Source organism: Pelodiscus sinensis, chromosome 6 (genome assembly GCF_049634645.1).
Source record: "Pelodiscus sinensis isolate JC-2024 chromosome 6, ASM4963464v1, whole genome shotgun sequence".
NCBI classification, from domain to species: Eukaryota; Metazoa; Chordata; order Testudines; family Trionychidae; genus Pelodiscus; species Pelodiscus sinensis.
Genome location: NC_134716.1, coordinates 126,053,675 through 126,067,736, shown reverse-complemented (window position 1 = coordinate 126,067,736; position 14,062 = coordinate 126,053,675). Strand labels below are relative to the sequence as shown.

At 55.2% G+C, this 14,062-nt stretch overlaps 1 long non-coding RNA gene across 1 annotated transcript in view; it reads right to left on the bottom strand.

Moving 5' to 3' along the window:
* LOC112545775 (uncharacterized) overlaps positions 1–14,016 on the bottom strand; it is a 35,803-nt gene extending 21,787 nt beyond the window's left edge. Inside the window, exons 1-2 of the long non-coding RNA XR_012905008.1 lie at positions 12,126–14,016; positions 11,015–11,198 (exon numbers count right to left, since the gene is read on the bottom strand). This is a non-coding gene — a long non-coding RNA (uncharacterized LOC112545775). The remainder of the gene's footprint in view (positions 1–11,014; positions 11,199–12,125) is intronic.
* Between the last annotated feature and the right edge of the window lie 46 nt (positions 14,017–14,062).

Genomic DNA, 14,062 nt, shown 5'->3' with positions numbered 1-14,062 from the left:
TTTTTTGAGATGAGAAGACCACATCTATATGCAGTATTCCAGATGTGGGCGTACCATGGATTTATATAAGGGCAATACGAAATTCTCCGATTTATTCTCTATCCCTCTTTTAATGATTCCTAACATCCCGTTTGCTTTTTTGACTGCCGCTGCACACTGCGTGGATGTCTTCAGAGAACTATCCAAGATGATATCCTCTCTCAGTCTTCTCTTTTCCAAACTAAACAAGCCCAGTTCTTTCAGCCTTCCCTCAGAGCTCATGTTTTCTAGACATTTAATCATTCTTGTTGCTCTTCTCTAGACCTTCTCTAATTTCTCCACATCTTTCTTGAAATGTGGTGCCCAGTACTGGACACAATACTCCAACTGAGGCCTAATCAGCGCAGAGTAGAGCGGAAGAATGACTTCTTGTGTCTTGCTCACAACACTCCTGTTCATGCATCCTAGAATCACGTTTGCTTTTTTTGCAACAGTGTCACACTGTTGACTCATGTTTAACTTCTGGTCCACTATGACCCTTAAATCCCTTTCTGCCGTACTTCTTCCTAGACAGTCGCTTCCCATTCTCTCTGTGTGAAACTGATTGTTCCTTCCTAAATGGAGTATTTTGCATTTGTCCTTATTAAACCTCATCCTATTGACCTCAGACCATTTCTTTAGTTTGTCCAGATCAGTTTGAATTTTGACCCTATCCTCCAATGCACTTGCAACCCCTCCCAGCTTGGTATCATCTGCAAACTTAATAATCATCCTCTCTATGCCGATATCTAAATCACTGATGAAGATATTGAACAGAAACGGCCCAAAACAAACCCCCGTGAAACCCCACTTGTTATGCCCTTCCAACATGAAGGTGTTTGTGACAGGCAGTGATCTAGGCACACTTCTAATGACTGAGTCACGACAGCCTGTATGATTCATGCTTTTCTCCTTACTGGGCTGTGCTGGGCATCCAGGGTTGGGGGAGTCAGTTTGGAGCGTATGAGAAGCAGTTCCAAGCGTCAGCCAAACCAGATCAAATCTCATTAAAAAGTTGGTAAACTTGGTGTTAAATGAGGAAATTAAACGTGTGGGGCTAGATGCCCTCCCCCCGCTCACAGCTATATATCAAAATCACTCCACTGAAGTCACGGGATTTCTGAGGTCTCCCTGGCACTAAAGTCAATGGTGCTGTGGAGGCTCGGCAGTTGTTGTGGTTTTAACTCTTGTTTTGTAACTTTTGAAGTGTGTGGCAATTTTGCAAAGAGGAAAAAACAACAGAAGGATCCAAGTGCAAACGCAACTACAAATCTGGACTGTGACGCGGGGGTTCTGAGGGAAAAGGCAAATACGAATCCGGACCGTGACGCGGGGGTTCTGAGGGAAAAGGCAAATACGAATCCAGACCGTGACATGGGGGTTCTGAGTGCAAATGCAAATACAAATCCAGACCGTGACACGGGGGTTGTGAGGGTGAACGCAAATACAAATCCAGACCGTGACACGGGGGTTGTGAGGGCAAATGCAAATACAAATCCAGACCGTGACACGGGGGTTGCGAGGGCAAACGCAAATACAAATCCAGACCGTGACACGGGGGTTGCGAGGGCAAATGCAAATACAAATCCAGACCGTGACACGGGGGTTGCGAGGGCAAATGCAAATACAAATCCAGACCATGACACGGAGGTTGCGAGGGCAAATGCAAATACAAATCCAGACCGTGACACGGGGGTTGCGAGGGCAAACGCAAATACAAATCCATACCGTGACACGGGGGTTGCGAGGGCAAACACAAAGACAAATCCAGACCGTGACACGGGGGTTGCGAGGGCAAATGCAAATACAAATCCAGACCGTGACACGGGGGTTGCGAGGGCAAATGCAAATACAAATCCAGACCGTGACACGGGGGTTGCGAGGGCAAATGCAAATACAAATCCAGACCTTGACACGGGGGTTGCGAGGGCAAATGCAAATACAAATCCAGACCGTGACACGGGGGTTGCGAGGGCAAATGCAAATACAAATCCAGACCGTGACACGGGGGTTGCGAGGGCAAACACAAAGACAAATCCAGACCGTGACATGGGGGTTGCGAGGGCAAACACAAATACAAATCCATACCGTGACACGGGGGTTGCGAGGGCAAACACAAAGACAAATCCAGACCGTGACACGGGGGTTGCGAGGGCAAATGCAAATACAAATCCAGACCGTGACACGGGGGTTGCGAGGGCAAATGCAAATACAAATCCAGACCGTGACACGGGGGTTGCGAGGGCAAATGCAAATACAAATCCAGACCGTGACACGGGGGTTGCGAGGGCAAATGCAAATACAAATCCAGACCTTGACACGGGGGTTGCGAGGGCAAATGCAAATACAAATCCAGACCGTGACACGGGGGTTGCGAGGGCAAATGCAAATACAAATCCAGACCGTGACACGGGGGTTGCGAGGGCAAACACAAAGACAAATCCAGACCGTGACATGGGGGTTGCGAGGGCAAACACAAATACAAATCCAGACCGTGACACGGGGGTTGCGAGGGCAAACACAAATACAAATCCAGACCGTGACACGGGGGTTGCGAGGGCGAACGCAAATACAAATCCAGACTGTGGCACGGGGGTTGCGAGGGCAAACACAAATACAAATCCAGACCGTGACACGGGGGTTGCGAGGGCAAACGCAAATACAAATCCAGACCGTGACACGGGGGTTGCAAGGGCGAACGCAAATACAAATCCAGACCGTGGCACGGGGGTTGCGAGGGTGAACACAAATACAAATCCAGACCGTGACACGGGGGTTGCGAGGGCAAACACAAAGACAAATCCAGACCGTGACACGGGGGTTGCGAGGGCAAATGCAAATACAAATCCAGACCGTGGCACGGGGGTTGCGAGGGCAAATGCAAATACAAATCCAGACCGTGACACGGGGGTTGCGAGGGCAAACGCAAATACAAATCCAGACCGTGACACGGGGGTTGCGAGGGCAAATGCAAATACAAATCCAGACCGTGACACGGGGGTTGCGAGGGCAAACGCAAATACAAATCCAGACCGTGACACGGGGGTTCTGAGTGCAAACGCAAATACAAATCCAGACCGTGACACGGGGGTTGCGAGGGCAAATGCAAATACAAATCCAGACCGTGACACGGGGGTTGCGAGGGCAAACGCAAATACAAATCCAGACCGTGACACGGGGGTTGCGAGGGCAAACGCAAATACAAATCCAGACCGTGACACGGGGGTTGCGAGGGCAAACGCAAATACAAATCCAGACCGTGACACGGGGGTTGCGAGGGCAAACGCAAATACAAATCCAGACCGTGACACGGGGGTTGCGAGGGCAAACGCAAATACAAATCCAGACCATGACACGGGGGTTGCGAGGGCAAACGCAAATACAAATCCAGACCGTGACACGGGGGTTGCGAGGGCAAACGCAAATACAAATCCAGACCGTGACACGGGGGTTGCGAGGGCAAACGCAAATACAAATCCAGACCGTGACACGGGGGTTGCGAGGGCAAACGCAAATACAAATCCAGACCGTGACACGGGGGTTGCGAGGGCAAACGCAAATACAAATCCAGACCGTGACACGGGGGTTGCGAGGGCAAATGCAAATACAAATCCAGACCGTGACACGGGGGTTGCGAGGGCAAACGCAAATACAAATCCAGACCGTGACACGGGGGTTGCGAGGGCAAACGCAAATACAAATCCAGACCGTGACACGGGGGTTGCGAGGGCAAATGCAAATACAAATCCAGACCGTGACACGGGGGTTGCGAGGGCAAATGCAAATACAAATCCAGACCGTGACACGGGGGTTGCGAGGGCAAACACAAATACAAATCCAGACCGTGACACGGGGGTTGCGAGGGCAAACGCAAATACAAATCCAGACCGTGACACGGGGGTTGCGAGGGCAAACGCAAATACAAATCCAGACCGTGACACGGGAGTTGCGAGGGCAAATGCAAATACAAATCCAGACCGTGACACGGGAGTTGTGAGGGCAAATGCAAATACAAATCCAGACCGTGACACGGGGGTTCCGAGGGCGAACGCAAATACAAATCCAGACCGTGACACGGGAGTTGCGAGGGCGAACGCAAATACAAATCCAGACCGTGACACGGGGGTTGCGAGGGCAAACGCAAATACAAATCCAGACCGTGACACGGGGGTTGCGAGGGCAAACGCAAATACAAATCCAGACCGTGACACGGGGGTTGTGAGGGCAAATGCAAATACAAATCCAGACCGTGGCACGGGGGTTGCGAGGGCAAATGCAAATACAAATCCAGACCGTGACACGGGGGTTGTGAGGGCAAACGCAAATACAAATCCAGACCGTGACACGGGGGTTGTGAGGGCAAACGCAAATACAAATCCAGACCGTGACACGGGGGTTGCGAGGGCGAACGCAAATACAAATCCAGACCGTGACACGGGGGTTGTGAGGGCAAATGCAAATACAAATCCAGACCGTGACACGGGGGTTGCGAGGGCGAACGCAAATACAAATCCAGACCGTGACACGGGGGTTGCGAGGGCAAACGCAAATACAAATCCAGACCGTGACACGGGGGTTGCGAGGGCAAATGCAAATACAAATCCAGACCGTGACACGGGGGTTGCGAGGGCAAATGCAAATACAAATCCAGACCGTGACACGGGGGTTGCGAGGGCGAATGCAAATACAAATCCAGACCGTGACACGGGGGTTGCGAGGGCAAACGCAAATACAAATCCAGACCGTGACGCGGGGGTTGCGAGGGCAAATGCAAATACAAATCCAGACCGTGACACGGGGGTTGCGAGGGTGAACGCAAATACAAATCCAGACCGTGACACGGGGGTTGCGAGGGCAAATGCAAATACGAATCCAGACCGTGACACGGGGGTTGCGAGGGCAAATGCAAATACGAATCCAGACCGTGACGCGGGGGTTCTGAGGGCAAAGGCAAATACAAATCCAGACCGTGACACGGGGGTTCTGAGTGCAAATGCAAATACAAATCCAGACCGTGACACGGGGGTTGCGAGGGCGAACGCAAATATAAATCCAGACCGTGACACGGGGGTTGCGAGGGCAAACACAAATACAAATCCAGACCGTGACACGGGGGTTGCGAGGGCAAACACAAATACAAATCCAGACCGTGACACGGGGGTTGCGAGGGCGAACGCAAATACAAATCCAGACCGTGACACGGGGGTTGCGAGGGCAAACACAAATACAAATCCAGACCGTGACACGGGGGTTGCGAGGGCAAACACAAAGACAAATCCAGACCGTGACACGGGGGTTGCGAGGGCAAACGCAAATACAAATCCAGACCGTGACACGGGGGTTGCGAGGGCGAATGCAAATACAAATCCAGACCGTGACACTGGGGTTGCGAGGGCAAACGCAAATACAAATCCAGACCGTGACACGGGGGTTGCGAGGGCAAATGCAAATACAAATCCAGACCGTGACACGGGGGTTGCGAGGGCGAACGCAAATACAAATCCAGACCGTGACGCGGGGGTTCTGAGTCCAAACGCAAATACAAATCCAGACCGTGACACGGGGGTTGCGAGGGCGAACGCAAATACAAATCCAGACCGTGACACGGGGGTTCTGAGTGCAAACGCAAATACAAATCCAGACCGTGACACGGGGGTTGCGAGGGCAAATGCAAATACAAATCCAGACCGTGACACGGGGGTTGCGAGGGCGAACGCAAATACAAATCCAGACCGTGACGCGGGGGTTCTGAGTCCAAACGCAAATACAAATCCAGACCATGACACGGGGGTTGCGAGGGCAAATGCAAATACAAATCCAGACCGTGACACGGGGGTTGCGAGGGTGAACGCAAATACAAATCCAGACCGTGACACGGGGGTTGCGAGGGCAAATGCAAATACGAATCCAGACCGTGACACGGGGGTTGCGAGGGCAAATGCAAATACGAATCCAGACCGTGACGCGGGGGTTCTGAGGGCAAAGGCAAATACAAATCCAGACCGTGACACGGGGGTTCTGAGTGCAAATGCAAATACAAATCCAGACCGTGACACGGGGGTTGCGAGGGCAAACACAAATACAAATCCAGACCGTGACACGGGGGTTGCGAGGGCGAACGCAAATACAAATCCAGACCGTGACACGGGGGTTGCGAGGGCGAACGCAAATACAAATCCAGACCGTGACACGGGGGTTGCGAGGGCAAATGCAAATACAAATCCAGACCATGACACGGGGGTTGCGAGGGCGAACGCAAATACAAATCCAGACCGTGACGCGGGGGTTGCGAGGGCGAACGCAAATACAAATCCAGACCGTGACACGGGGGTTGCAAGGGCGAACGCAAATACAAATCCAGACCGTGACACGGGGGTTGCGAGGGCGAACGCAAATACAAATCCAGACCGTGACGCGGGGGTTCTGAGTCCAAACGCAAATACAAATCCAGACCGTGACACGGGGGTTGCGAGGGCGAACGCAAATACAAATCCAGACCGTGACACGGGGGTTGCGAGGGCAAACGCAAATACAAATCCAGACCGTGACACGGGGGTTGCGAGGGCAAATGCAAATACAAATCCAGACCGTGACACGGGGGTTGCGAGGGCGAACGCAAATACAAATCCAGACCGTGACACGGGGGTTGCGAGGGCAAATGCAAATACAAATCCAGACCGTGACACGGGGGTTGCGAGGGCGAACGCAAATACAAATCCAGACCGTGTCGCGGGGGTTCTGAGTCCAAACGCAAATACAAATCCAGACCGTGACACGGGGGTTGCGAGGGCGAACGCAAATACAAATCCAGACCATGACACGGGGGTTGCGAGGGCAAATGCAAATACAAATCCAGACCATGACACGGGGGTTGCGAGGGCAAATGCAAATACAAATCCAGACCATGACACGGGGGTTGCGAGGGCAAATGCAAATACAAATCCAGACCATGACACGGAGGTTGCGAGGGCGAACGCAAATACAAATCCAGACCGTGACACGGGGGTTGCGAGGGCAAACGCAAATACAAATCCAGACCGTGACACGGGGGTTGCGAGGGCAAACGCAAATATAAATCCAGACCGTGACACGGGGGTTGCGAGGGCGAACACAAAGACAAATCCAGACCGTGACACGGGGGTTGCGAGGGCAAACGCAAATACAAATCCAGACCGTGACACGGGGGTTGCGAGGGCGAACACAAATACAAATCCAGACCGTGACACGGGGGTTGCGAGGGCAAACGCAAATACAAATCCAGACCGTGACACGGGGGTTGCGAGGGCGAACACAAATACAAATCCAGACCGTGACACGGGGGTTGCGAGGGCGAACGCAAATATAAATCCAGACCGTGACACGGGGGTTGCGAGGGCAAACGCAAATACAAATCCAGACCGTGACACGGGGGTTGCGAGGGCAAACACAAAGACAAATCCAGACCGTGACACGGGGGTTGCGAGGGCGAACGCAAATACAAATCCAGACCGTGACACGGGGGTTGCGAGGGCAAATACAAATACAAATCCAGACCGTGACACGGGGGTTCCGAGGGTGAACGCAAATACAAATCCAGACCGTGACACGGGGGTCGGGTTGGGTCTTTTGCGAGGAAGAACGTACTCAGTGTCCTGCAGCAGCTCACAATATTCTGCAGAAGCAAAGTAAAACGCGGAGGAAAAGCCAGCTGGGACATGCTAACAAGGCCTCCGAGGACGAGACGATCACACTATTCCAAGGGGAGGAAGGTTCTAGACAGAGCACTGGCCTGGAAATTAGGAGCTGGCCTGTTGAGGGCAGGACTGGGGCAATGGGATTGTTGCCTCGGGGTCTGGTGATTCTACTGTAGCCACCAGAGCCCTGGGCTCTATAGACTCGCCGCCGGAGCACCGCGCCGCGCTCCGGCCGGCTCTGAGGGCTGGCAGAGGGCAAGGGGAAGGGTAATACGTGTTCCAGACAGCTCTGAGGGACGGCGGGGGGAGGAGCAGCAAGTGGTCCTGGTTGTGCTGAGGGCTGCAGTAGCCCCGCCCCTTCTACTCAAAGCCCCGCCTCTTCCAGGAGTGTGGAACTGCCCCCTCCCTCATCGTCTAGGGGCCCAGCAACCCTGTCGATGCCCCTGCTCAGGAGATCTGGATTCTATTCCTGGCTCTGCACCTGGCATGATTGCGGGTCAATGATGGTGGGGCAGATTCCCTGCTGCCATAGCATCTAAGCCTGTCTCCTCATTCCAATGGGGGTGATGCCAATGTTCACTATTTACAGAGCTGGCCCTTGCACGTTCTGTCTTTGCTTTTCCAGTCGTAAAGTCAGGTTGGGGCTGTTGTCTTGCCTTGGGACAGCAAATCCAGTCGTGTCTGTGAGGCTCTAGTGCCATGGAAACACCTACAGCTTCAAAAAGGGGTCTCCAATTGTATCTTCATGAGAAGACGCGGCCGATTCCTACCGAGGTGTTCATTAAAGTACAGACGCAGGTAACGCTCGGGCTGGTGAGAGGTGGCAAATGGAAAGCCCTAGAGAAGACGTTCCCCGTCCCCAGCTCAGAGAGCTGCAGTACAAGCTTCCTTCACATCCCCTAGCGTTCCTCAGCTCTAAGCGGGGGACCGTTGCTACGGACTTGGAGGTGCCACCGCTGGGGGTGAGAACAGACGGCAGCCTCCGTCAAGGCTCAGTCCATTGGGGGACTCTGCTAAGGGTTTTGTCTACATGGGCAAATGAATCTGAATCATCACCCCCTTCCCAAACGTTCAGGCCACTTAGCAGGTAATAAAACCCTGGAGAAAGCATTGCACAAGCATGAAGGAGTTACTCTAGGACGGCGAAGGGCTTTTGCCTTGGTAGGTGCAGTGAGTCACTCTCAGAACTCGTGGTGTTGTGTCACTGTCCCCATTTTATTGATGGGAAACAGAGGCCTGGCGAGATGAAGCGGGTTGCTCAAGGTCTCAGGCTGTAGGAGATCTGGGAGGAGAATCTGGATTTCCCGCTGCCTCTGTCTGGATTCACTCCTCCAGGCTCGCGTGTGTCTACAGAATGGGACAGGCCTCTCTTGGGTGCGGCCACCGTCTATTCTCAGCCTGTCGCCCTGCCCCCCGGGAGAGCCGCTGCCTCGCCTCTGCCAGCGTGTCTGCACCCCGGCCTAGGGTCCCTTGCTTGCTTGCCAGGGCGGAGCGGAGGCGCTCGGGGACCCCCAGGGGGAGGGGGCCAGGGAAGTACCTGGGCAGAGAGCCTGACCTCCCAGCCATTCCTCCGTCCCCTGGGCTGCTGCGTTCTTCATGTCTCTGCAGGGAAGCTGGCAGCCTTTGCAGGCCCCTGAGCAAGGTTGGGGCGGGGGGGAGAGGGGGAGAGGGGGAGGCCCAATTCTGTGCTTCTGGAAAGTACGGTTACCAGGTAGCTTGAAAAAAAATACCGGACACACGTGATGAGGGGGTGGGGCGAAGGAGGGGGGAAGGGACTGGCTGGGAGGTGAGCGGGGCTGGCTGGAGGGAGGGGGAGGTCAGGAAGCAGGGATGGTGGGGGGGGGTTGAGGGCAGTGGGCTGTCCAGAGGAGATTGGGGGGAGGCCTGCGGGAAGCAGAGCTGGTGTGTGTGTGTGGCGGGAGGTCAGGGATAGCTGGGGGAAGATCGGGGGGGGGGGGGCAGCCGGTGGAAAGCAGGGCAAGAGGGGGTCGGGGGCAGCGGAGCTGGCTGGGGGAGATTGGAGGGGGTGGCTGGCGGGAAGCAAGGCGGGGGGCAGGGGCAGTGGGGCTGGCTGGGGGAGATCGGGGGGTGGCTGGCGGGAAGCAGGGCGGGGGGGGCAGGGGCAGTGGGGCTGGCTGGGGGAGATCGGGGGGTGGCTGGCGGGAAGCAGGGCGGGGGGGCGGGGGCAGCGGGGCTGGCTGGGGGAGATCGGGGGGGTGGCTGTCAAGAAGCGGGGGGGCAGGGGCAGCGGGGCTGGCTGGGGGAGATCGGGGGGGTGGCTGTCAAGAAGCGGGGGGGCGGGGGCAGCGGGGCTGGCTGGGGGAGATCGGGGGGGTGGCTGTCAAGAAGCAGGGGGGGCGGGGGCAGCGGGGCTGGCTGGGGGAGATCAGGGGGGTGGCTGTCAAGAAGCAGGGGGGGCAGGGGCAGTGGGGCTGGCTGGGGGAGATCGGGGGGTGGCTGTCAAGAAGCAGGGGGGGCGGGGGCAGCGGGGCTGGCTGGGGGAGATCGGGCGGGTGGCTGTCAAGAAGCAGGGGGGCGGGGGCAGCGGGGCTGGCTGGGGGAGATCGGGGGGGTGGCTGTCAAGAAGCAGGGGGGCGGGGGCAGCGGGGCTGGCTGGGGGAGATCGGGCGGGTGGCTGTCAAGAAGCAGGGGGGCGGGGGCAGCGGGGCTGGCTGGGGGAGATCGGGCGGGTGGCTGTCAAGAAGCAGGGGGGCGGGGGCAGCGGGGCTGGCTGGGGGAGATCGGGGGATGGCTGTCAAGAAGCAGGGGGGGCAGGGGCAGCGGGGCTGGCTGGGGGAGATCGGGGGGGTGGCTGTCAAGAAGCAGGGGGGGCGGGGGCAGCGGGGCTGGCTGGGGGAGATCGGGGGGGTGGCTGTCAAGAAGCGGGGGGGCGGGGGCAGCGGGGCTGGCTGGGGGAGATCGGGGGGGTGGCTGTCAAGAAGCAGGGGGGACGGGGGCAGCGGGGCTGGCTGGGGGAGATCGGGGGGGTGGCTGTCAAGAAGCAGGGGGGGCGGGGGCAGCGGGGCTGGCTGGGGGAGATCGGGCGGGTGGCTGTCAAGAAGCGGGGGGGCAGGGGCAGTGGGGCTGGCTGGGGGAGATCGGGGGGTGGCTGTCAAGAAGCAGGGGGGGCGGGGGCAGCGGGACTGGCTGGGGGAGATCGGGCGGGTGGCTGGCGGGAAGCAGGGCGGGAGGATCAGGGGCAGTGGGGCTGGCTGGGAGAGATCGGGGGGGGGGGGAATTGGGGGGGAGGAGAACCAACCGGCAGGAAGCAAAGATGGCCGGGGGGGTGGGGAGAGTATCGGCCGGTGGGGAGCAGGACTGACCTGGACACGTGCAGATCCCAGGGCGCTGCCCGTCCCGCGTACGGACCCAGCAAAGCGCGAGCGAGTCCGGCTGCGGCTCCACCACGCACTTGAGCAGTGCTCAGGAACACGGTGTCACTCCTACCTCACACCCGGGCCTCAGGGCTGCAACGTAAAGGGTCTGGAGCTCCGGCCTCCTCCGTCACTGCCAAAATGGAAGGGGTATTTGAATGGCCTAGGCCTTGCCCTTTGAATCGCCGGGGCCCATAGCCACGCCCCTTGGGCCCCCCTCGGCAGGCCTGTTTCCTCAGGTCTGCCCTCAAAGCTGACCCATCTACATGCTCAGGTGTGGGAAACCCCCACTGAGAGACGCACTTAAGCCAACCTGACCCATTGTCAGGGCCGGGCCCGGACCTTTTCGGCACCAAACCTGCCACTTTAGCCTGCCGTATTTTTAATTGCAGCGTCGCCCATTGCATGAGGTGGCTGCATAATTTGCATGTCTGATTGATCTTTGCATGCCAGGGTCTGTACATCCGTATTTAGGTTCTATATGCCATAGAGCAGGAAATAACCCCCTCACCCACAAAGCTTATGGAAATTTTTTAATGTGACGAGGAACTGAAATGTATCGCCATCGAGTCATCAAACGCTAGGAGTTAAGCATGGGGAAAGGAGGAGCAGTACGTCTTTTCTCTCGCTGCGTACATAGGGATTCCATATATACCTCAGGTGTCTCAATCGATGGGTGTGCCTATATACAGGGTTTTGTCAACAAAAGTCCACTTTTGTCGACAAAACAATACCTGCGTCTACACTGCTCCTGAGTTCTGTCGACATAACGTCGACAGAAGTCGGCAGTTTTGTCGACGGCGGTAAACCTCATTCTACGAGGAATAACGCCTTTTGTCAACAGAGTTCTGTCCACAGAAGGCGTTATTGCATCTACACTGGCCTTTGCGTCTACACTCTCATGTCAACAAAGCAAGAAACTTTGTCAACAGAACTGGATGTAGTCTAGATGCTCTTTGTCGACAGAAGCATTGTCGACAGTATTTGTCGACAAAACTTCTGTCGACAAAAGCCTGTAGTCTAGATGTACCTAATGTGTCCTTTAACAGCTGCTACTTACACTCTGCAGGTCTTGAAACACAAGTCCACATCCACAATGACATACCAAGACAAGGCGCAGAGTATCACAGCAGGGCTCTCATGTCACCTCACGTCACTTTCTGACATCGCCCTGACTCACTGGTGACGTCTTACCCCTCGTATGTCACGGCTGACAACATTTGAGGCAGGGAGGTTTGAGGGGAACGCAGTTCACCGACATCTGGAAGCTTCCGGGAGAGTCTACAAAGGTCCGGAATGTTCCAGCAGATTAGTTAAAAAGGGAAGCCGCATCCGGAATACCTGAGACGGTTACTTCAAGCAGTAGATTTCCCCACAGCTGTGAATATTTTAATGGAAAAAAAATTATTTGAAAAATAAATATTATTATTATTTGAATATTATTATTTGAAAATAAATATTATCCGTCAACATTATAAAAAATACACATTGGAATCCTCCCACAAAGAGAACTTTCTGAGCTACATTTTAACTGTAAAAAAGCCACATGCGGCTTGGGGGCTGGGGTTTGCCACCCCCTCCCCCCACGACAAACGGTGTTGTGGTTGCATTTTCACACAGATGGTTTGACAGTGTGAAACCACCGTGATCTGGGCTGCTTCTAGTTCCTGTGCAGCTGCAGTTAACACGCGGAATAAAGCCCTAAATAATGGTGGCAGTGAAAATCTCTGTGCCAGGGGTTAACTAAAAGCAAGTCAGAGAAATCTTTCTGCAGGGTGTGGCTTTATGCAAGGTGTGTTAGGGGAGTGGGAAGCACAGCAGGGGAATTTTTTTTCACCTGCAAAGTTGGCAAATTCCTTGGCCCTGCTGTTCACGGCTGGCTCGGAGCCGCAGTGAAGGCTGGGGATGTGTGTGGAGTGCGATCAAGACCCCAAATTGGATTTTTTTTTACTACTTAACGAAGAGGAACGAGGCATAAATAACAGCAGGTGACCTAACTAGTCCGGGTTAGTGTGACATCTTTCCTCCGTGCTGGCTCTGAACTGCTGCCCAGGAGTCCAGGCAGAGGTGACTGAGAGCAAAGACAAACAGGGAGCCACAAACCATTTCACACAGATCCAATGAAACGGGCCAGAACAGTGCTCGCCTACACCCAGCACACAACTCTGCCCAGGCATTTACTGGCAGATCCTTTTGTTAATTTCATGATGCAGCGTCCCCTGGGGGTGGCCTTTGGGAACTGAACTGCTCTGCGCCTGGATTCTTATTTTCCCTTCTCTTTCCTAAGTCGGGTCGTGCTGAAACACATGCACGGTACCCAGCCCGGTCCCTGAGCTCCGGACAGATGTGCAAGTTGTATAGACAGGCAACGAGTCGGGTTGTGCGTTCAGATCTGGGGTCTGGCGCGAGGGTTTCGAGCGAGGATCGTTTCTGGACCTGATTCCCGCTCCACCACACCAGTTTGATGCTGGGGTTAGGAACTGAGCTCCGTGGAATTCCACTGGCCCCCAACTGGGATAAGGGTGAGGAAAACCAGGCCCTGTTCCCCATTATTTGATCACTAGAACAACTAACAGGTGGGCTGTGCTCACGAAAGCTCATGATACATCGACATGTTTTGTTAGTCTATAAAGTGCTACCAGACCATTTGTGTTTTTTTAAGTTTCCCAATCCCCTGTACTGCACAGGAGCGCGAGTCACGAAGACTCTGCCAAGGAGGAAACCAGAAATCACTGTGCTGTGAAGAGTTCAGCAGCACATGCAAGTTGAGTTGCTGCGTTTGCCCAGGTGAATTTCTGACCGAGGAGTGGGGCAGATTCTGCTGTCTGTGCTGTTGGAGGGACACGGAAATAACGCAAGCAGGATGGGGAGGTTCCCCCTTCCCCAGACACTCATGTGTCTACAGCCTGCCTAGATGAGTAATAATAATAACCCCCCCTCACCCGAGCAAACCGCCCACTCAGTCCCATGCTGGGAAGAAAAAGTGGCATTCAAGGA